General features: G+C 45.5%; 1 protein-coding gene across 6 annotated transcripts in view; it reads right to left on the reverse strand.

The window, feature by feature from the left end:
- G3bp2 (G3BP stress granule assembly factor 2) overlaps positions 1–23,632 on the reverse strand; it is a 74,879-nt gene that overhangs the window by 23,631 nt on the left and 27,616 nt on the right. The window contains exon 1 of one of the 6 annotated variants that reach the window (XM_059274671.1): positions 3,552–3,643. The exons of 1 other annotated variant lie outside the window; for it this stretch is intronic. The gene's annotated coding sequence lies outside the window, so the exon portion shown is untranslated. Of the gene's footprint in view, positions 1–2,990; positions 3,013–3,050; positions 3,202–3,250; positions 3,644–23,632 lie in introns of those variants that run through there. 4 more of the 6 variants (XM_059274668.1, XM_059274673.1, XM_059274669.1 and 1 more) reach the window with 4 other exon arrangements.

Below are 23,632 nucleotides of genomic sequence, written 5' to 3' on the forward strand. Positions count from 1 at the left end.
ACAACATACCGTTTCTTAATGGGTGGTCACTTTGGGCTTCTGTCCTTCAGAACTTGCCGCCCCCTTATCTTTAGGGTTGAGAACAGAAGTTGCTTTACCCATACCCTCCTATTTTTATTGCTGTGGTACTTGGATCCAAGATCTGACACAACAAATGATCTCTCTTAATTCAATATCAGCCTGGTCTACAGTGAGACCCTGTCTCAAACAAAACAAAATGAAAACACTCAACTTCAGGGCTGGAGAGATGGCTCTGTGGTTAAGAGAAATATTGTTCTTTCTTCCCACCACCCACATTTGGCAGCTCATAATCCGCCTGAACTCCAGCTCCAGGGGATCTGACACCTTTTATACACACATATACACATGCATGTACATAATTAAAAGTAGTAAAATAAGCTCTTTAAACACTTTACAGTTCAATTTTCATGCCAAGCATGGTGGTATGTACCTCTAGTCCCAGCACCCAGGAGGCAGAGGTAGGATGCCACCATAAACTCCAGGCCAGCCTAAAACACACAGTAAATGCCAGGCTAGTTTGGGCTATACAAGGATCCTGTCTCAAGAGACTGAATAAATACAATAAAAAATAAAATGTAAATCCAACTTCCAGTGGGGAGAAAAAAGAAACAGACAGCAACACAATATAGTAAGAGATATTCCGTTAGTACCCCAACAATATAGGATAGGATAAATTACCAGAAATTAGAGGATTAAAATAAACCAATGCACAAAAAAATTCTTTTGCTAAGAGTTTGGAAAGAAACACTGGTTTGCTTTACTGTCTATTCAGCACACATCTGAATACACAGTGAAGAGTAACTAGGCAAACTTACTATCTTTTTGCTTGTTCCCCCCCCCCCCCCCCGAGTCTTTGAAACGGGGTTTCTGTGTCCCTGACTGTCCCAAACTAGCTCTGTAGACCAGGCTGGCCTCGAACTTAAGGAGATCTGCCTGTCTCTGCCTCCCAAGTGCTGGCATTAAAGGTATGCGCCACCACCGCCCTGCACAGATCAATTGAATTCCACCCACTTTCCGTTCAGAAGCAATCCAATCTGTGCTTCAGTGTAAATGTTGAAAAGATGTCATTTATCACCAACATTGTGAGTATCTGTAAATTGCCAGTTACTGATACTGAGTTTTTGTTATTTTAATTTCTAAGACAAATATAGCTAACATTCCCTGCTGCAAACAATGCCCACCACTTCTTCAAAACTAGAACTTGCCTAACAATCCAACTCCTTGGTCACTAAGTTAACATTCAGTCTAGCTATTAAATTTGCAAGAGGTTCCCAGGCCAAAAGCCAAACAAGAAACTGCATTCATCATCTACTCAGCTGTAGCATGTCCCCTTAACTGCAGTGAATGGTGGCAGGATCTGTGTACTTACAATGCACCAGGTGCCTTGAACCTGAAGGGCAGGATCTTACCGGAGTTCATTTCTAAACCACCCAATGACGTCATCATCTGCTCCTCGGATAGCCACCCATTCTACAAGCGGTTCTAGTTCACTCCACTTAGGAGGCTTGCTCTCACCATCATTAGGATTTCAATTTTAGTTTTTTGCGTTTTGTTTTCTGAGGCTGGGTTTTCTCTGTGTAGCCCTGACCGTCCTGGAACTCTGTAGACCAGGCTGGCCTTCAACTTAAGAGCTCTTCCTGCCTCTGCCTCCGAAGCTCATTTAAAGTCGTATGCCCACGCCCAGCAATATTTCAATTCTGAATGTTCAATAACCTAAGCCACCAGGAAATACATCTGAAATCCCTCTCACAATTGATCTTTCGTAATAATTTGTACACACTGAGATTAGATGGGAACACATGGCCTAAAACGGTAACGAAGGGACAACATCATTCAGTCCTAAGGTCCAAGCTGAACCAATTTGGGGTGGGAGGAGGGCGGAGAGACAGAACCTCACTATGCAGCCTGGATGGTTTGCAAGTATGGAGACCAGGCTCCCTCGAACTCAAAGATCTACCTGCCTCTGACTTCCGACTTAAATCCGGGACACTGGGCTTAAATCTAAAGACCAGAAAGGGACCACTGAATTTGGTAAAGGCTGGTGTTTACCTAGAAACTTTGGTTCACATGCCTAGGGCTACATTAACTGCCAAATATGGACAAGAAATTACTATCCTCATCTATTCCAGTGCGTCCCTTTAACTGTAGTTAATGGTTCCCTGATCCTGGTACTTGCAACAAACGAGGTATGGTGTCTTGAATCTAAAAACCAGAAACCTCAACTCAAGTTAATAAATAGCACAACAATCATACCCGGAGGGAGGGCGGCAATTTTCCTTGATTCAGCTTTGGTGCACGTGTTTTGTTTTTAAGGAGGCAAAAGGTAGCTCCTTATACAGTCGACTCAAATCCAGTTACAGCTCAGGAGTATAAAAATTGTGAACACGACCCTGTAACCCCAAAGCAAATTCCACTAACAAAATCCACACCATCTAGGGAAACTTACATTCTTCTCCCCTCACCCTCTTCAAAAAATATCATGGGGGGGGGGGGAACGACCCATTCCCAAAGCATTCAAACGTCTTTTTTATTCCTGCACAACTGGAGATCGCCTGCAGAAAAAGGACGAAGGAGACTCGCTCGTTACAGCCCTAGTATCAGAACATGTTCGGGATAATAGGGGGAGGAGGGGGGCCTCCGAGCACCCGGCAAGCGGAGCGGCGGCCACCTTCAACCCCGGATTCAGTTTCCGGGCACAGAAATGGTGCCCGGAGGCCGCTACTTTCGCATCTGCGTCGCTTCTGCCTCCGCCGACACGGCCTCCTTCCCCTCCCCCACGGGCGGGGCGACGACCGGGAACCAGGGCCGCAAACAAGCGGGGGGCCAGGCGGGTGGGCTTCTCACCCTGAAACCACCTCTGCAGAAGCCCGCTGCCCCGCTCCGCGGTTTGGCGCCCGTCGGCGCGCTCCCGGGGCTGCGGCGGATGGGGTCCCGCCGGGCAGCCTCATCCTAGCAAGCCCCAGCCCCACCTGTGCCCTCCTCTGCACCACGCGCGGGTCATCTTCCTCCCCACGCAGCCTCCCGCTCACCTTGCAGGAAAGGCTCGGCTCCGCACACACGCACCACGCACTCCTGCTGGCGTAGGCAGCCGGCGAGAACAATGTTTCTGCCGCAGCACCCCCAGACCCCGAGCGCACACACACTGGACGGTTGCCGCGAGCCGCGGAGCGGAGCGAAATGTCCCCTGCCGACCACCACACAGACCGCCCCTCTCGGCCCCCGTACACACCTCCAACCAACAGCGGCGGCGGGCACGTCGCGCGGAGGTCAAGCGTGTCGCGGGATCGGCCGCAGCAGATTCTCCTCCCTCGATAAGCCTGAGGCTTCGGAATCCGGAGAGCTGCGAGCTCGGGCCCCTCAACGCCACCTCTTCCCCAGAGCCTTAGCGCTGCAACGAGCTACAAGAACACGGACGTCCCGCCCCCTTTGCCGCCGCCCCCTCTTATTGTTTTACCCCTGCCGAAAGGGCTAGGGAACCCCCCAGATCAGCGCCAGCCAATCAGGCATCCCTTTGGAGAGCTGGACCCAACCTTCTCGCGTCCCTCTGCGGAGCACGCGCAGAACGGCACCGCGCTCGCGCACTCGGGCGTCCGGAAAGCCAGGGAACCGGAACCGGCCTAGAGCCGGGGCCAGAGCCCGCTGATTTGACGTCACAAGGAAGCTGCCTTTCTCTTGCAGTGATGCTTGAAGCCTCCCTGCCCTTTCAGGTGGCGCGAACAAGAAAGCGGGCTCCCCGCTGAGCAGTATCTTTTACAAAAGGGTGTTCCTGGTGCCTTTATTCGTGCTGAGAGGGAGGGAATTTAGTGACGTCCCTAAACTAGGTGTCTGCAGGTTGCTGCCTCAGAGGAGAACTAAAATGCGGTTTTCAACTCTGTACAGTAAGCACACCTATACTGCTTATTAACCTGTTCTAGGAAACGGGGGTTTTAATCTTTTCAAGTCAGTGGCATCCAGATATTTTAAAAGGGTGCTGAGCCGGGGAGTATGGAAAAAATACAACATGGGCTGTATAGATTTGTGTCTTTTGTATAGCCTTGATGGTTTCATCCTTAAATAGAACTAAGCATTTACAAGCAAAGGCTCAAAGGCTTGAAATTAAAAAAAAAAAAGTCACTATTACAGATCTAGGCCTCTGGGACTTAGTTATAGACGCTATACTGCCTCACCTCATGGACATTGATTCATGGGAAAAAGAACCTCTGTAGACAAGATGTTACTTTGCCACATATAGCTCTGGCAATGTTTTCAATATTAAGATAGCGGAAGAAATTGGGAATGAAGATATGAAATGGTGATAAGGCACAGAAGGGCAATTTGAAGAGAATAGAAACATCTGAACCAAGCATGATGCAGGCATAAATACATCATCAGTTTCCCCTCACAGTCCTGTAATGGCGATTTCATTGTATTTCCTAAAAGTGAAAAAGGTTCACAAACGGCAATGCTGGTATTTGAGCCTCCAAAATCCATACTGGCTTTACACTTTGGATTGCTTAATAATTTTATATGCAAACTATATGGGCAGACCATCACTTATTAAATGAATCTGAAATGGTTTTCCTGAACGCATTACATATGCAGATCACCCTTTACGTACCAGGCACTCCTCTGATTGTTACATGAAATCACTTATGTCTCACAACAACCCAAAGTAGTTACCTATTTGAATGCACACTTTACAGATGAGGAAAGTGCCGGGCCGTGGTTTTACAGATGAGGAAAGTAAGGCTTATGAGGTCTGTTCCCAAGGACACACACCTATTACTCATCTCCGCCAGTCATGGAGGGGCACACCTATAATACCAGCACCGGGGAAGCAGAAGCAGGGGGATCACCACAAGTTCTAGACCAACCAGGTCTACAAAGCAAGTTCCAGGCCAGCCAGGGCTACATGAGGAGCCTGTGTCAATCATAAATGTGATGATTCCTCGTTTCAACAGAAGCAGTCTGCATTCACAGCCCACACTCTTAATTGTGAACTACAGAACGCTGCTATTATTAACTGCTAATAGTTCAACTGTTTCCAGCTACATCCAGTGCTTTTTTGTTTGTTTTGTTTTTGATGTTTAAAGGCAAAGTTTCTCTGTGTAGCCCTGGAAGTCCTGGAACTCACTCTCTAGATCACGATCACGCTGGCCACAAACTCAGAGATGGGCCTGCCTCTGCCTCCCAGGTACTGGGATTTAAAGTGTGTGGTACCGTTCTAGGCTCCCTGCGGTGTTTTTATAAGTATTCTTTATCCAGTAACCTGGAGTAAAGATGGAAGTTCTTTAAGAGTGGGTCTCAGGCCTTAATGTTCATCTGAATCAGATCTGGGCTTGTTAAACCACCTCCCAGCTTTTCTGACTCTGCAGGTGTGTGAGGAAGCCATAGGTTTGCATTTCTCCCAAGTGCCCAGGGGATTCTGCTGCTGTTGCTCTAGGAACCCACTTTACCACTACTACTATGGCAGAGGCTGGCAAACTTCACCAAAGAATCAGCTGCTGTCTTTATCTCCCCTCCTTTTATAATCCTTCAAAGCATAAAAAAAAAAAAATCTCAGCTTAGCTCTAGGCCTGTACAAAAGCAGGCCTCAGGAACCCCCGCCATTAACCCCTACCAATAAATGGTTACTGCTTTAAAAAAAAAAAAAAAAAAAAAAAAAAGATCCAGCTACCCTCAATTTTAGTAAATTGCTCTAACCAACTCCCACAAGTAGCTAGCATTTGTTATTTCCTACAGTCTCTCTAGTCTGTTCTCTGAATACCTCTGCATTCTGGTAGTCTTTGCCCAGGGTTGGGTCAGGTTCATCTTTCCACGATGTAGTAAGATGTAGTAAGAGCCTCGTTAATCTCTCTGCCTTTCAAAATCACCATGAAGCAACCACTGTCCCCATGGACCAAGCAGGGAGGTCAGTGTGAATGATACTCAGTGAAGAGGCTCAGGCCAAAGATCTGTCACCCTTGATTTCACTCTTTTATCAGACCACACACCCAATGTGAGTACATTTCTGCTCCCTCCACCTCTGTTTACTCTAGATTAAACACATCACTGTTTCTGCTACTGTCATAGTTCAGCCCTACTGCAAACCTTTTCTACTTGGTTGACACACCTCCACTTAATTCTGTTATAGTTCATCCCTCTCACAAAAGCCAGATCTTTTCTCGTTTTGTTTTGTTTATTTTTCCAGATCTTTCACAGCTACAAATCAGATGGCATTTCCCAAACCTCCTAAAGGCAATACTAAATTGTAATTCCTTACCAAGGCCTACTAGGCTTCCCTAACACTATCCTGAACCTAGTAATTCTACCTTTCTTCCATTTCTCTCATGCCATCTCAACTCTACTCATATGCCTAACTTCCCATTACAAGGTCTCTGATGTGAACCTTTGTCAAAAGTCTGAAGAAAAAAACAAATCAGTAAATTGTATCTGGTGATTCCCAACAGTATCCAAAATTACTATGCCCTTTTTCCTTTGTAGTTAATAATCATCTGCTTTGAGGTTATACTTTTGAGACTGTGGTAGTTTGAATGAGAACTGTTCCTCCTTCATAGGGTCATGCATTTGAACACATGCATTGTTACCAGCTGATGGGGCAGTTTGAAGAGGTTATGGGGATGTGCAGTCTTGCTGGAGGAAAGAGCCACCGGGGAGGGCTTTGAGGGTTTATAGCCTCGCCCCAGTTCTAATTGGCTGATTCTGCTCCTGAAGATGTCATCTCTCAGCTTCTCAACCCTGCCTCTGTGCCTGCTGCCATGCCTGCCTATCACGATGGACTCCCGTCCCCCTGGAACCGCAGGCCAGAATAAACTCCTTCTATAGCTTGTATGTGGCCGTGGTGTTTTAGCAGAGCAACAGAAAAGTAACAAATACAGATCCATGCACTGACTCCTATACCTGCACCTACCACTGTGCCTTCTTTGGGGCACCTAGTTTACCTTTGTAAAGGGGGGAAAGAGTGCAAGGGTCTGAGCAAAGACTGATAAGAAAATGAGGAAGTTGAGAACCAGTAGCTATAGCTGGTATGCAGGCACATGACCAATCCCAGTACACAGAAGGATGAAGGAGGAAGACCATGGGTTGGAGACCGGCCTGGGCTACGTAGAGACCATGTCTAAAAAAAAAAAAAAAAAAAAAAAAATCAAACCACAAAGGCTGGCTCAGTGGTTAAGAACACCAGCTTCAGCCAGGCAGTGGTGGTGCACGTCTTTAATCCCAGCACTCGGGAGGCAGAGCCAGGCAGATCTCTGTGAGTCGAGGCCAGCCTGGTCTACAGAGCAAGATCCAGGACAGGCACCAAAACTACACGGAGAAACCCTGTCTTGAAAAAAACAAACAACAACAACAACAACAACAACAAAGAACACGAGCTTCTCTTCCAGAGGACCTGGGTTTGACCCAGCCCACAAAGAGTGACTCAGAAGGCAGTGCATATATGTGGTGCATTACCACACATGCAGGCAAAACACTGACACAAATAGATAAAAGCTTTGAAAAAAATAACTTCCCCAAACAAAAACTTACACGGATAGCTAAACCATGCCAACTAAGTGCATACTGGAGAGAAGTCTAAGGAAGGGGAAGAATGCTCCAGGAGTTTTAGTCTGGGGAACGTAGATAACACTCAGAAGGTAAGAACAGAACTTTGGTGAAGGTTTTCTTCATCTGCATAAACAAAATAAATAAAATATAACATATGTGCTACTTCATTCAAAAATGTTCTGATCTAATGCCAGTGTGCAGGCAGGACTTGGACCCCCAAATCCTAAGAAGACAACAGTTATGGCCGTTCCTTGCCCCGTTCTGTTTCAGCTCACGACACTTTCCACTTCCCACCATGATCTATCATTTCCTAGGATCTTCCCTGTAAGGGTTCTGGTGTTACCTACTCTGCAATGCTGCATGTCTGCCATAAAACAGAAAATACAAACAATTAACAGGGCTAGGCATACAGCTCAGGCTTTGGATTTGACCCCACCTCCCATTACATAACATCACACACACACACACACACACACACACACACACACACACACGGTGCAATCAATGAATAAAAAAATGTTGATACTATTTGGCAGATAGAAATGAGTTATATCTAAGTACATACATATAATAAATACATTTTAAAATGATATATATGTATGAGAGAAAAGGAGTAACGGGATCATATTTATTTCCCTTAAACCATATAAGTTGGCCATTGTTTTCCTTTAGTACATAAATAAACTTAATTTTTCCCAATGGCTAGGCAGGTTAGCTTAGGTAATCAAATAAATTAGAAAATTAGGATATAACCAAAGTAAAGCACATTTGCACATTTTTGCCACAAATGTAAATCATGGGACTAATAAAACTTAATGAGAAACCAACATGAACATCTAATTGATAAGAAACAAAAACATAATCAGCCGTATAAAAGGATGTCCTGGGGGCGGGGGCGAGTACATAGTATTAATCAAACCTATGGGGAAAATTTTCGGCTAGAAGTCAAGATGAATTCATCCCTTAAAAAATAAAAATAAAAAGCTCTGTGAAGTGTGTGTGTGTGTGTGTGTGTGTGTGTTATACACACATATCTAAAGCTCTAAATGTAAATATTTAAGAATACTCTGTGACATTTTTGTTTCAATCTCAAATCAAAATGTTTATGTGATAACTTTTTTCTTCTTAGTTTTGTTTTTTAAAAACTAAGGCCTCTGGGTGGTGGTAGTGCATGCCTTTCATCCCAGGACTCAGGAAGCAGAGAGTTTGAGGCTAACCTTGTTCTGGTACAGCCAGGGCAGTTACACAGAGAAACCCTGTCTTAAGCAAAAAAATAAAACAGCACCTCACATAGCCTCAGCTGGCCCCAAACCTGTTGTGTGTCTGAGGCTAGCCTTGACTCCTGCATCTTCTTTTCCCTACCTTCTGAATGCTGGGATTGTAGACACACAGCACCACGCCTGGCTATGATATAATCTCAAATCAAAAATATGGTAGTCAGTTTTCCATGCAGTAGAAACATATTTCATGCCTTTGACTAGCTTAATGTGTTACTGCACCTTCTGTCTTTCTGTTGTTAGTCATGCTACTTTCAAATAAAACAAAGCATCATCTTAGTGCCCAAGGCAACACAAAACGGTAATTTCTCATTCAGAGCTCTGACTCTCTCTCACAGCAAACATTTGCATCCTCTAACCACACAGGCCAAACCAAACCACTACATCATGTAAGCAGAGAGACAAACCAAGTGAAAATAAGAGAACCAGACAATCCGATTTTAAAAAACAGTAAGTGCTGATAAAGAAAAGAAGCAGATTCGCCCTCTGAAACTGTAAGCAAGCCTCCAGTTAAATGTTTTGGGGTTATTTTTAAGTTGCTTTGGTCATGGTGTCTCTTCACAGCAACGGAACACTGAGACAGGCACCCTGTCCATTTTAGTTTCACAAACTGTTCATAAGGTAGGTAGGCTAAACAAGATTAAAAATGGCCAGTGTGAGAAAAGACACCCAAGGGCCAGAAAGGCAGCTCAGTAAGGAAAGGCACTTGCCACCATCCCGACAGACCTGGACCTGAGTTTGATCCCCAGGCCCCCCATGGTTAAAGTGGAGAACTGACCTCCACAGGTTGTCCTGACCTCCACGTGTGCATGGGTATAGTGGCATGCTCTTACACGTATGCACACATGCACAAATATATGTAATAACAACATTTTAATCAGAGACTCTGTCTCCTGTCACCATGTCATGCCTCAGCTGATAAAGTCATAAACTTCCACAGCCTTTGAGCAAGTCTTCCTTATTGAAAAAAAAAAATTACTGGAGAACTTTAGGGCTTTCCTTTAGTGCAGCTGGCTTCTTTAAAAAGCCTTTTAAATTCATGGAGACGTATTCCTTTGAGAACAAGAGAGGAGAAAGCCTACAATGGCCTGAAGGGAGAATCAGGTACAAACTTTTCCCTGTAGTCTTTCCATCCAGTTCCTCTCAGTAAGGCTGGGTATATTAAGGCCAAAAAGTCTTTTCCTCTCCATTTCATTATTATATATAAAACACGTCATACATCCAGAAAAATACATATAATATCTATACTACCCACCCATTTTATACTTGCTTCAGCTCTTAAAGGCAATCATGACCAAAAACCAACCTACCAAGTAATAGATTATAAGATTGCCAAAACAACTCATCTGGATTGGTTGAGTTTTAATAGACTCTTCAGGAATCAATGAGGCTACGATGACAGGTAGAATTACCCCAGGCTGAGTGATATAAGAGACAATATGATCCTGGAAAAGTCTAACTTAAGACAATATAAATAAGGGAAGCATCCTCTGTGCTGAGTTTCCTGGAGTCCAGAGAAAAATGCTGTCGGTGTTTTTCTTACTCATCCACAATAGCCATTACTGGGCTACAGGCATGTTTCCATCTTCAGGCCTTATAGTCCGAGTGTAAAATGCCTTAACATTATCCAGCTCTCCTCTCAGACTTCATGCTCACCATGCACTGTGGGACCTCATCAGGACACAGTTTGTTTATTGGGAATTTGCCTCTCTCTTTGTGAATGGAATTCTGGCAGTTCCTTAATCAGGCCCTATGGATTAAGGTAGCGTCAAAGAATACTACTGAGCCAGAGTTCTCAGAGAAGTAGGAGGCTGCCTTGGAGAAGTCAGAGCTGAAGTATCTGTGAAACACAAAAATGTGAAGCACAAGGTCAGACGCCATCTTCTGCACTAAATGGTTCTGTAAACTCACTGGATCAGTTCAAGGATGGAATTTAGGGTGGATGTGATGATTATTTATAGTGCTTAGCATAGTTCCTGGTAAGGTGTACATTACATGTATGATTCCCATGGTAAAAACAATGTAAGTCAGACATGAGTCTGTGTCTCCTAGTACTCAGAAGGCTGGGGCAAGAGATCACTTGAGCCCAGTTCAGGAGAAGCCTGGGTACAGAGCAAGGGTCTTTGGGGAGGGGGAGGTAAAGAAGGGTTGGGAGAAAGAACACAGGGAAAGAAGAAAACATTATCAGGGGACCCCCACACAGTTCTGCATAAAGTCAGACTGCATAAAAACTGTATGCATACAGAGGGCTGGAGCAAGTGTCTCCAGCCCCACCTGTCTGTCCCCTAGTCCCTTTTTGGGTTAAATACTTGGGTTTGGGGGCAGAGTAGAGAAACCACGGTGTGTACCTTAGGTAGAGTCAAATTTACTCATCTCTTTCAGTAACCAGTCTGTAAAACTGTTTAAGACGGTAATAAACAAACCGCATGAAAAATACAGGGCATCCATCAGCAGGCAGGAGGCTTAAAAGACAGCAGCCTCCCCATGAAACTTCTGACTGGAAAAACACCTCTCCACAGCGATCAGCCACTGGTGCAGAGTGACACCACCGCCTACTTTCTACCTCCAGGCCAGCTTAGAGAGGAACACAGTCAAGCATCCTTTGTTCAGGGTCAGCATCAGCCCCATCTCCCACCTATGTGTTTCCAGGGCAACTGCTTCCTTATTGTCTGGTAGCTGAGCTGGCTGGGGTTCCATGCCTGCAGAACATTTATCTCAGCAGAAGTAAAGAAGGAGGTTTGGGGTTAAGGCAGGAAGCTCCCTCTGAATCAAGATGTGCCCTATCTTTCTCATCAGACCGTAAGCCTGGCTTTCTGAACATTTAGCCTGCATCCTCTTGCCTCCAGAAGCCACTCTGGCCTCTGCCGTATTGACTCCCTGTACGTGGCTCGGCACCTGCTCAAAACTGAGCGAAACTCCCATTACTCTTCTCTGTGTAGCCAGGCTTTAGTGACCCAGTGAGGCCACACCCTAACTCCAGAAACATGACCCCAAGTTACCTACTCTTGTGGTGGTGACCTGAAAAGGGAAACCAGAACCGAAAGTAACAGATTGCTTATTACTTGGGTAAAACATGTTAACATGTTGATAGTGTTAGAAGCAAAGGTTTGCAGCGTGTGGTTTTTCTCTTCTTTTTTTTTTCTTTTTGTTTGTTTGTATTTGGTTTGTTTTTTGTTTTTTTATTTTTTGTTTTTTGCTTTTTTTTTTTTTTTTTTTTTTTTTTTTTTTTGAGACAGGGTTTCTCTGTGTAGCCTTGGCTGTCCTGGAACTCACTATGTAGACCAGGCTGGCCTTGAACTCACAGAGATCTGCCTGCTTCTGCCTCCTGAGTGCTGGGATTAAAGGCGTGTGCCACCACCCGGCCTTGTTTTCCCTTCTAATTAATAAAAAACTATATAGAATCCAAAAGACTTTCAGTACCTTAAGTAAAAGAGTAAGAAGAAAATTGGGGGTGGAACTTTTCTGCAAGAAGTAGAGATTTTTGTTGCTGTTGTTTTTGCAGACAGAATTTCACTTGTGTAGCCCTGGCTGTCCTGGAACTCACAGAAGTAAGGAGATTTTAAAAGCACATACTAGCAAAGATGGTAGAAGGGCTGGTGAGATGGCAGAGAGGCAAAGTGCCTCTGTGCAGGCCTGACGGCCTGAGTTCGATCCTGGAGCCCACATAAAGTGGGAGGAAACCGGTTCCACAAAGTTACCCTCTGACCTCCACACACTGGCTCCAGCATGGACCTTCCCCCATAAATAAGCCAATATTTAAAAAGACAGAGTTTCTAGGTTAACTTAAGTGGATGTATTTCTTTTAACAGTGGTTTAAACCAAATGTTTTTCAACCCAAAGTCTATGCATATTTGAGGAGTTTGTAAAATCACAAACATTTTGCATATATATAATTATGTGTCTTTTTTTTTCTGAAAGGGTACATACACAGGTATGGTAGCACTGCATGCACAGGTATGGTAGCATGCATACACAGGTAACGGTAGCATGCATGCACAGGTATGGTAGCATACATACACAGGTATGGTAACATGCATACACAGGTACCATAGCATGCATTACAGGTATGGTAGCACATGTCTGTGATCATCAGAAGCTCGGGCATTCTTAGCTATATAATGAGCCTAAGGCCGACCTGATTGCATGAGGCCAGATGGTCATGGACTAGACAGCAGTCTTCAATGGGTAACAAGTGCATGGTTTTCTTGTTACTGACAAGACACAGTCCCCAAAGGAGAAATATGCTTCCTTTGAAGTAATCTTAGAAATCCAAATTAAAAAAAAAAAAAAAAAAAAGCCAGGGCTGGGGATACAGCTCAGTGGCACAGTGCTTCCCTAGTATGATCAAGGCTTTAGGTTCAATCTCTGCCACCACCAGAAAAAAAAAAAAAAAAAAAAAAGGAGCATCTAATGTAACATACATACACGGTAAGATTTTAAATGGATAGTCTAGTAAGCATATGCTTAAGGACCCTGAAAGTTTATAAAAATCTTTATCTAAAATTGCTTCTATTTACTAATAAGCTAAAAAGTTGATGGGGCACTTTATACAAAGCTGCCTGTTTTCCATCAAGGATTATTTAACCAAATCTACAGTTTGGAAAGGGGGTAATGATGTACATTGAGCTTCCCTCCCCACACACAGGGTATCATGTTTGTTTGTTTGTTTGTTTGTTTTGTTTTGTTTTGTTTGAATCAGTGTCTCACAATGTAACCCTCAATGTCAATGTTCTGGAACCTGCTATATAAACCAAGATGGTCTCAAACTAACAGAAATCCAGGATCTGCCTGCCTCTGCCTCCTGAGTGTTAGGACTAAAGAAGTATGCTACCATGCCTGGATCATAATAGGATTTTTAAAAGAAAAATAAAGCCGAGCATGACGGCTCGAACCTGTAATTCTAGCACTCAGGAGGCTGAGGTAGGAGATTATCAAAAGTTTGAAGCTAGGGTTCTGAAGAGAAGGCTCAGTGTTTAAGAGAACTTGTTGTTCTTACAGAGGACCTGGGTTTGATTCCCAGCACCCACATGGTGGTTCATAATCATTTGTTAACTTCAATTACAAGGGATCCTTGGCCTAGGACACCAGGCATTGCACATGGTGCACATACATACATGCAGGCCAAACATTCACACATATACAACAAAACAATCTAAAAATGAAAACATGAAGTCGGCCAAGGCTACATAATTCCAGGTCAGTGAGAACTACAGAGTAAAATCTCATCTTAAAAAAAAAAAGTCATTATATAATTAATCCTATTTATTAATTACGTGTTTCCAAAGAATGTATACACTAATGGAAAAGATGCATTCAAAGAAGGACTCTACTATCAGTCTAGCATAATATAGTTCACGACAGATTTGAACACAGAGAAGAAATGATTTTATCCATCTAGACACTCAGAATTGCTGGAAGGACGGCATTTGAGCTGAGGAATTAATGGCTTGGCCTGTACTTTTTGATGGATTACTCTCATGCTAGAAAAGTATTCTGTCTCTGGGCTATGTCCCCAGGCTTGTGAGCTGTCTTGCGGGTGTAGCAAGACAGAGGCAGCCAGAAAGTGCACAGCTTCACAATCACTGGCCAGGCCTAGGCTACAGTCACGGTGAGTTGGCAACCACAGCCTGGGCTGCTGCCAGATGCAGCTCAAATCGGGTCACAACCTTCCATAGTACCATACCTCAGAAGGGAGGAGAGGCATAGGAAGAAACGTTTTTAAGTATTCCTCCTGTGGACATATCATAGAAAAACATCTCATGCAAAACCCACTTCCATCACAGAGAGCTATGAGCAAGGCTGGGCCCATCCAAGGACAAATTACATTTCCTCCCCGTTCCTCTCTGCAAACTGAGAACATGCATAGCTTTAAGCATTTGGAAGCAGTACTTTTGTTTCTCACAGAACAGGGGGAGGTCTGGTGACAGTTCTTATAAAAGCAGAAGCTAAGACAACAGCCAATCAGAAGGCTGAAGAAGAGGGTGAGCAAAATGGCTGGGCTGGTAGAAGCACTCTGCGCAAGCCTGGGGACCCGAGTTTGAGCCCCTCTGGAATCCATGTAAAAGTAGGAGAGAGCAGATTCCACCAAGCTGTCCTGACTTCCACACATTAACTGTCACATGCTGGTGCCCACTGCCATCTCCCCCCACCCCACAATAAAAATAAAGTTTAAAAAAAAAATGAGATCTGTAGAAGGGATTGATTCCTTCCCATTTGCTTAGGGATAATTTTTCCAGTCACGCCTGGTATGAGGAGTAAGGCATCATTGCTAATTTGATGGGTACAGAGAAGTAGTACCCAGAGAAGGAGCATATTCAAGGTGCTATGTGTTTTAACATCATGGAGTCCCTGCTGTCTATGCTTCTGCTCTGGCTGCTAAGCCAAGATACTTACTGTAACAATAGAGACCATGAAGGAAAAACTCTTGGTTGAAAGAATATTGTCCCTGGCCTTGGTAGCCTCCTGGTATCCCAGGTAGATGAGCCCAGTGATTGTCTGAGGGACAGCTCCTCAAACGGGGGACCACTCCTAGGAAGGTGGGCTCACCTAAAGCCATGTTAAAGAGATAGGTGGGGTAATTACTCCTTTAATGGGATATCATACTTTCCTTTCCCAAAACTCCCACTCCAGCACATCCCTAGAGGCTGCCATGAGCTACCATGGATCCACCCACCTTTCTGAGTCTAGTCAGGACTTTTCCATGGTTTGTTGTTTGTTGTTTGTTTGTTTGTCTGTTTGTTTGAGACAGGGGCTCACTATGCAGGACTAGCTGTGCAGGCTGGCCTTGAACTCACAGAGCTCCACCTGCTTCTGCCTCATCCCAAATGCTGGGATTAGAAGAAAGCACCACCACTGGCAGGCCCTGTTTCTCTGTTGGACACTGGCTAGAAGCCAAGCAGACTTGTTCTGACACTTCAGCTTTCTTCCTTTGTCCCTGAAGCTCTCCCTGAACCACACGACTAGGCTACTTGTTCTCCATATGTCTGACCTCCATGCCAGCTTGTGGCATGGCCTTTTTTCCTCCTTTTCCATTCTCCTCCTCCAGGCAGCTGCCCAGATTTACAGCTTGTCTGCCCCTGGGGATTTCATCTGAACTCTAATCAAACTGTCCTCAAGCTTCTCTTTGACTCCACTTTTAAATTCTTTTATTAATGAGACAACCCCAAGAAGGGACCCCGATTCCTGTGGCATCAAGACTGACCTCCCACCCCTTTCACCTGGAGCAGCTAAGGCTTACTTTGGGGAAGAGGGCACAGCACAGCACCTGTAACCCTGACCCTGCCGAAGCCCCGCCCCCCCCTCAAGTCCCCTAATAGTCAAATAGGTTAGCTAAGGTCTGAGTCACAAAACGTCCCTTGTCCTTTGTCTTCCAGGATGAGGTTGCACTGTCCACCAAACCAAACGTGCAGGTCTGAGAAGAGGTATGCTGCCACAGTTAGGAAGCATTTTACTTGCTGTTTGAGAATGGCAGTTTTGCAGAAAGAAGAAACGGCTAAGAAACCTGGGAGGACATTAGATGGCATTTTTGAACATTTGGTGGTAACTATTGATATAAATAAATCATAAAATAGATTATCCCATTTTCTTGTAGATGTCAAAACACCACTTGACCTTTAGCTATACATTTAGTGTTAAATAGTCTTAGGCTAAAAAACCAAAAAGGTTATCTACTATACTGAATAGTATATGTAAAGAAAAAAATAGGTTGGAAAATCATAAACTGTTCACAAAGACATTGTTAGAATAAAACAGCCCCAGAAAGAAAGACTCAGATGAGTAACACAACCCCTTCTAGCTGGGAGCTGGTTGGAACTTGTGACTCTTAGCAAATCATTATGAACTTTATATTGTCATTCTCTTTTAAGGTCAGGTTTAATTTTACATGCTTTGGCCTCCATTTTTCACTTTTCATTTTCACTTGGAATATATTTCTAAATTAATTAATAACACCAAAAAATCATGATAGCTCCAGGTAAGAACATAGACACATCTCACGATGTCGAGTAAATGCAACCAGACACAGAAGAAGATGCACAGGGCATCATGTGCACACCTTCAATCCCAGGAATCCAGAGGCAGAGGCTGGAGGACCTCTGTGTGTTCGAGGCCAGCCTCATCTGTACAGAGTTCTAGACCAGCTAGGGCTATGTAATGAGACCCTGGAAAGACAGAGACTGAGACCTAGAGAAAGACAGAGACAGACAGACAGACAGACAAGACATACTTTATAATCCTGTTGGTATAAAGTGCAAAAGAAGTAGTGGTCTATGATTTCATGAGTCAGAAGGTACTCTGGAGCTGGGCACAGCGGGGCTCCCCAGGTGCTGCTAGGATTTGGATCTGGATGTTGCTTACATGGCAGGTTCAATTTGCAAAGTTTCATCCATATGTCTTGTGCTTTTTTCTTTACACATGTTAGACTTCCAGAGAAGTAAAAACTACATAAAACTACCCATGGTGACACACACTTTTAATCCCAGGACTGTACAAGAGACAAGCAGATATCTGAGTTCCAAGCCAGCCTGGTCTATACAGTAAGTTCCAGGGCATCCAGGACTACACAATGCGACCCTGTCTCAAAAAAACCCTTGCCCCAAAACAAACAGACAAACAAAAACCTACATAAAAGTCACAGAGGTCACCACGAGGCCTGCATCAGTGAGGTGTTTGGGATGAAAACCAACTTTAGGGGGCTGAGGATGCAGCTGGCTCAGGGATAGAGTGCTAGTCCAGCAAGCAGGGGGCCCCCGGGGCTGGATCTCAGGTTCACAAAAACAACAAGACAATGTCATTAGAATGTGAAATAGGAGAATATAGAGATGCAAAGTAGATCAGTGGTGGCTTAGGCTGGGTGGGGTAGGGATAGCAAGACTGCTACCTGAAGCAGACAGAGCTTTTGAAATGTTCTGATTTCCTATTTATTTATCTCTGTGCATGTGCCTTATACATGCTAGGCAAGTACTCCACCGACTGAGCCACACCCCAGTATCCCTGCAGATTTCCTATTTATTTATCTGTGAGTATGTATGTGCCTTATACATGCTAGGCAAGTACTCCACCGACTGAGCCACACCCCAGTATCCCTGCAGATTTCCTATTTATTTATCTGTGAGTATGTGCCATATACATGCTAGGCAAGTACTCCACCGACTGAGCCACACCCCAGCATCCCTGCAGATTTCCTATTTATTTATCTGTGTGCATGTGCCATATACATGCTAGGCAAGTACTCCACCGACTGAGCCACACCCCAGCATCCCTGCAGATTTCCTATTTATTTATCTGTGTGCAAGTGCCTTATACATGCTAGGCAAGCAGTCCACCGACTGAGCCACACCCCAGCATCCCTGGAGTTGCTGCTGCTTCTTTTTCTTTTTTGAAACAGGGTTTCACCTGTCTTGGAGCTTGCTACATAAACTGCTCTGTCCTTGAACTCATAGAGAACCAGGTAGTTCTCTGCCTCCTGAGTACTGGGATTAAAGGTCTTCGCCACCAGGCCTGGCCTGGAGCTTCTTTTGGAAAAGAAAGAAAGAAGAAGAGAAAGAGAGAGAGAGAGAGAGAGAGAGAGAGAGAGAGAGAGAGAGAGAGAGAGAGAGAGAAAAGAAAAGAAAGAGGGAGGGAGAGAGGGAGGGAGGGAAGGAAAGGAAGAAAGGAAGGAAGGAAGGAAGGAAGGAAGGAAGGAAGGAAGGAAGAAAAAGAAAGAAGTACTACAGTTGACTGTGGGGACAGCAGCACACCCCAGTAACTGTGATAAAAGCTCCTGAACTTTATACTTTAACAAAAGCTAAAACCAATATTGGAAGTCTGGCCACAGTATCATCTGACCCGCTCTGTCCTTGGAGACTGGATAAGCTTGTGGAATGAGCACAGATGGTCACTGTCACCTGGGAAGAGCTGGTTAAAATAAAATGACCCTACTCCCAGTGGCCTCCCCAGCTGCTACTTACTGGCCTCTCTATGAATGCTGCTCAGGTTCCAGACCTGGGGGGCACACTAAAATCACCCCCAAACCTAATACCTGGGCTGTACCCTACATACTTACTCAGTCGGTATGGATTGTGAAAGAAAGCCCTGGAAAAGATGCTGTGTCTCCAGAGACTGACTGACTGATTCAGTGCTATGGGGAGGTTGGAATGTTACAATCCAGAGGCTGGCTACCTTATCTCGGGCTAGCTTTAGCCCCTGGGAACAGCCGTTCCTTGCCCACCTCTGTGTCAGAACTAACGTCCTATGACTAATAGAGAAGAACCTTCAGAATCTATTGCTGTAGCAAACTCGCTGGGTTCTACCAACCCCGAAACTGAAAATGTCATCAGCTAGCATCTTAGGCTATAGAAAAGCCTCTCCCCACCTTGCTCCAACTGCCTCTAATGTAGCCACCAGTCTACCTTAACTTTCCTTGATTTGTGAATTTCTTTGTTCTGTGAAACTATAATACTTTATGATACTGCTTCTGTGTTGGAGCATGGAATTTGAGATAACCTAAATCCATGTTCCCATGCCATGGTCACTCAAAATGGTACCAGAATAAACTCTCTTTAACTCCCTTGAGATGAGAGCTGAGGGTCTGCACCGACAGCATCTGAGTTAGAAACGCTGCCAGAATCCTACAAATGTAGACAATCACCAGGGAGACGGATCAGTCAACATATGAGAAAGGGACAAGGCTGGGGACTGCTGAGAATGTGAGGCAGCCTGGGTTACCCAGTGAGTTCCAGGGCAGCCTGGGCTACAGTGTGAGACCTGTCTTTAAAAATAAATAAATACAGTAAAAACCAGGTCAAAACCCTCCCACTTTCCCTTCTTCTTTCCCTGTAAAACCCCAATATTTGGGGGAGAGAACAGGAGAGTCTTATGGACTCCCAGCTGGCCTTGAATTCACTGGGCATTGAGGATGGCCTTGAACTCCTGATCCTCTAGCTTCAATCTGAGTGCTGAGACTCTAGTTACCCAGGTAACAGCGGCCTGTTTGGCTGGATCACTTTATTTTCAGTGCGGGGATTTTGTGAGGGAGTTTCACTCTGTCTCCTGCAGCTTGTACCTAACACTCGTGCAGGCTCCTTGACCTAAATTACGGAACCTCCTGTGCTCTGCCTCCCTGTTCTCTGGACTTGTCAACTGAAAATGTGATCCCTGCCTGGCTGACCTCCCAGGACTGGGTATCCAGACCACCTGTCAACCCATTTCTCAGTTTCACTTCCCCATTTGTTGCCTTTATCGTTACTGAAGAGCCAAGCACACTTCGAAGCAGGCTTTGAATTAGAGAAGGAGGAACCAGGGAGGACCAATGAAAGGAAGGGGACATTGGGGTCCACATGATGGAATATAGGGGGGACATCAAAATTCCAGGTGTGAAGGAATATGTATGGTCTCAGAAGGGTTTCTAGAAGGCAGGAGTTGCAAATGGGTGGGCTTCAGGCCCCAACCAACATGCAATGGTTCTACTTAACAGGGCTTAGGAAAGAAAGCTAACACTTAAAACTTAGGTGTTTCACATCAGAACCCAAATATCCAGTTTCTCGTGAAAAAGATAATATGGGGCCATCAAGATGGCCCAGTGGGTAGTTTGCCTTGGGCAACAGTGAGACACCCCCACCCTGCTCCCCAGGGGGCGCTCTTATTAATAATACCTAAAAGAATAATTGCCAGGCTGAGAGCACTGCCGCAAGCCTTTGGTTCAATCACCAGAAGAGAGAGACTGGAGGGGTGGCTCAGTGGTTAAGGGGGCCCTTGCAGAAAACCCAGGATCAGTTCCCAGCATCCACATCAGGCAGCTCGTAACCACCTATAACTGCAATCCTGAAAGACTGGTTACCCTCTTCAGGCCTCACCTGCACACATGTGCATACACACACTCAAGGCACAAACACATACACATTAAATAAATAAATCTCTTTTCAAAAGTCTAACAAAACGAGAAGAGGAGGAGGGAAGGAGCGCCGGGACACCCAGGAGGGACAACTGTGTGGCAAGAGTTACTCAGATGCCACGGGGTCCACTCGTGATCCACAGTAATCATTTTAAGATCCAAACACTGCTTCTTTGCCATTGTTGACATGATTGTCCCCGGACAGTATCGGTCTGAGCAAGGGTTAGGGCCACACACACACACACACACACACACACACACACACACACTGGTGGGGGATCGAGGGCTGGCCTAAGACATCCAAAGGAAGCCAGGTGTTGCAGAGAAACTCTGTCTTGGGGGGGGGGGGGGGGGAAGAAGTCCAAGGGAGACAGAGCCCCTGTGCACAGCGAGGAGCCAGGATGTGGATCTGAGGTCAGGAATGGAGTTAGACTTAAAAGACAGGTTTGAGAGCAAGCGAGCTGAAGCTGAGAAGAACACTGGGAGAGGGGCCTGGTTGACTGCCGCAGCCACCAGAGGGGTCACTACTAAGAGCTGGAAGGCGGCCACCACAGCAAGACGGGTCAGACTGCACAGACATGGGACAGAACCAGGCAACACCAAAGCTACGGGAGCCAGGCAGCATGAGGAAGGATGTGCCTGGCAGCCACACACTAAAGACAGGCCACGCAGGCAGGGCCCAAGCTGAGAGAACATCTAAGATCTGGCTGGTAGCCTTCAAGAGATTTTACAAACAGAGCCTGGAACCAGGCAGCCAGGAGTTAAGGCAGTCTGTGGCGAGGAAGTCAGAGGCGCTGAACAAACCCGTTGATATTTATGGTAGTGAGTGAGGTTTGAGCTGTGTTTGTTTTGGCTGTGGAGTTGCTAGGCTATGACAGGCACACACTAAACTGTTCTGTGGCCACCTTTGATGTCTGAAATTCAAATCACCTATTCTGTGTGTGTGTGTGTGTGTGCGTGTGTGTGTGTGTGTGTGTGTGTGTATGTGTGTCTGTGTGTGTCTGTGTACATATGTGTACCGGAGCTTGCCATGTAGGCTACACTGGTTGGGTCAATGTGCCCTCGGGATCTGCTGGTCTCTCATCCCAGACCCCCACCCTAGGTGCTGGGACTACAGGGGGCATCCCAGCATCCCTGGCTTTTGCTCAGGTGCTAATGATCCAAACTCGGGCCTCATGCTTGAAGCAGCAAGCATTTTACCCACTGAGCCATCTTCTTTCCCGATACTCCTGCTATCCTGCGTCCCGAGTAGGGATTACAGGCACGTGCCACCACGCCCGGTTCGGACCACCTACTCTTATTTAGTCCTGGTCACGTGCCTTCCTCCACGTAGAAGCCAGCAACTCTCTCATATGTCTGTGCCTGCCCACAACCCCCAGCAGCGCAGACTGTGGACAACAAAGGCTCTCAGCGCCCGCCCACTGCTTGGGGACCATATGAAGATCATCGAAGAGCAGGCTAAGTGTGAGGAAGGGATCATGTTCTCCCCTGTTCTGTGCATCTGTGTTTGCCCATCAGCACCCGGTGGCCCTGGCAAACATCATTTAAAGTGCCAGCCTACAAGCAGTCGTTTCCAGTGTCGTCACGGAAAGAGGGCTAAGTCGGGACTAAGGGCACCAATGGGCAGCCTGCTAATTTTATAAATGCCACCCTTCTGCACAGCTCCCAGTTCACGTACACCCCGGGTAGCATGAAGATAAACTCAGCGTTTTCCACGCGGCACGTGCCCAGACAGACCCCCCCCTAAGCAGTTAGACACTGGCAGCTCCTGGTAACCACAAGTTGAAGAGAAGCATCCTCATCGCTGGTACAAAAGCAGGGGCTGCGGGTGTAGCTTGGTGTCAAAACACCAGCTTGCTGGCCTGCTGGAGAGCCTGGGTTCAATCACCAGCATGGGAGGACGAAGGAGACATTCAGAATTTATTTTTATCCACTATGACAGGATAAACGAGTTGGACTTCGTGTGTGTGTGTGTGTGTGTGTGTGTGTGTGTGAACAAAACAGGAAAGCACTTATCATGAAATGGGTGTATTTTGGTAAAATATTCACAAATGAGCTAGGTGTGGTGACAAGTGTGTCAGCACTCAGGAGGGGGAGACGGAAGGGTCAGCAGTTTCAAGGTCACCCTTGTCTGGATGCCAAGTTAAACGCCAGCCTGGGATCCATTAAACTCTGCCTCAAAACAAAGCAAAACAACCTGTAGGTGAAATTATAGATCTCAAATTTGCTTTGAAATAATCAATGTAGAAGTGAGTAATGGTATGAACAAGTGAGGTTGAGGGTGTCTATAATGATTTAAGCTGAGCGACAGATTTAGAACACTCTTCTCACTACGGTTATCTGACCTGATCTTTTTTTGAGACAAGGTCTCACTATCTGGCCTCGGCTGGCCTGTAAGTTGCCATATAGACCAAGGTGGTCTAGAACTCACAGAGACCCACCTGCTTCTGCCTCCTGAGAGCACTAGGATTAAAGGCGTGAACAACCACTCCAGGTAGGTCTGACATTTTCAATACTATAAAATTTTAAATTTAAACATAGCCATGTCAGTTAACGTTTTGTAAACAACAAAAACAAGAAACTGGGAGAACAGGGCTTCTCTGTGCAACAGTCTTGGCTTTTCCTGGAACTTGCTTTGTAAACCAGGCTGCTCTTGAACTCACAGAGATACATTCGCCTGCCTCTGCCCCCCAAGTGCTAGGATTATAATAACTTTTCCTCTTCCTCCTCCTCTTCTTCTTCTTCTTCTTCTTCTTCTTCTTCTTCTTCTTCTTCTTCTTCTTCTTCTTCGTTTATTTGTTTGTTTTTTTGAGACAGGGTTTCTCTGAATAACAGTCCTGGCTGTTCTGGAACTCACTCTGTAGACCAGTCTGGCCTCAAACTCACAGAGATCTGCCTGCCTCTGCCTCTGCCTCCTGAGAGTTGGGATTAAAGGCATGTG

This window comes from Peromyscus eremicus, chromosome 10, assembly GCF_949786415.1.
Source record: "Peromyscus eremicus chromosome 10, PerEre_H2_v1, whole genome shotgun sequence".
NCBI classification, from domain to species: Eukaryota; Metazoa; Chordata; class Mammalia; order Rodentia; family Cricetidae; genus Peromyscus; species Peromyscus eremicus.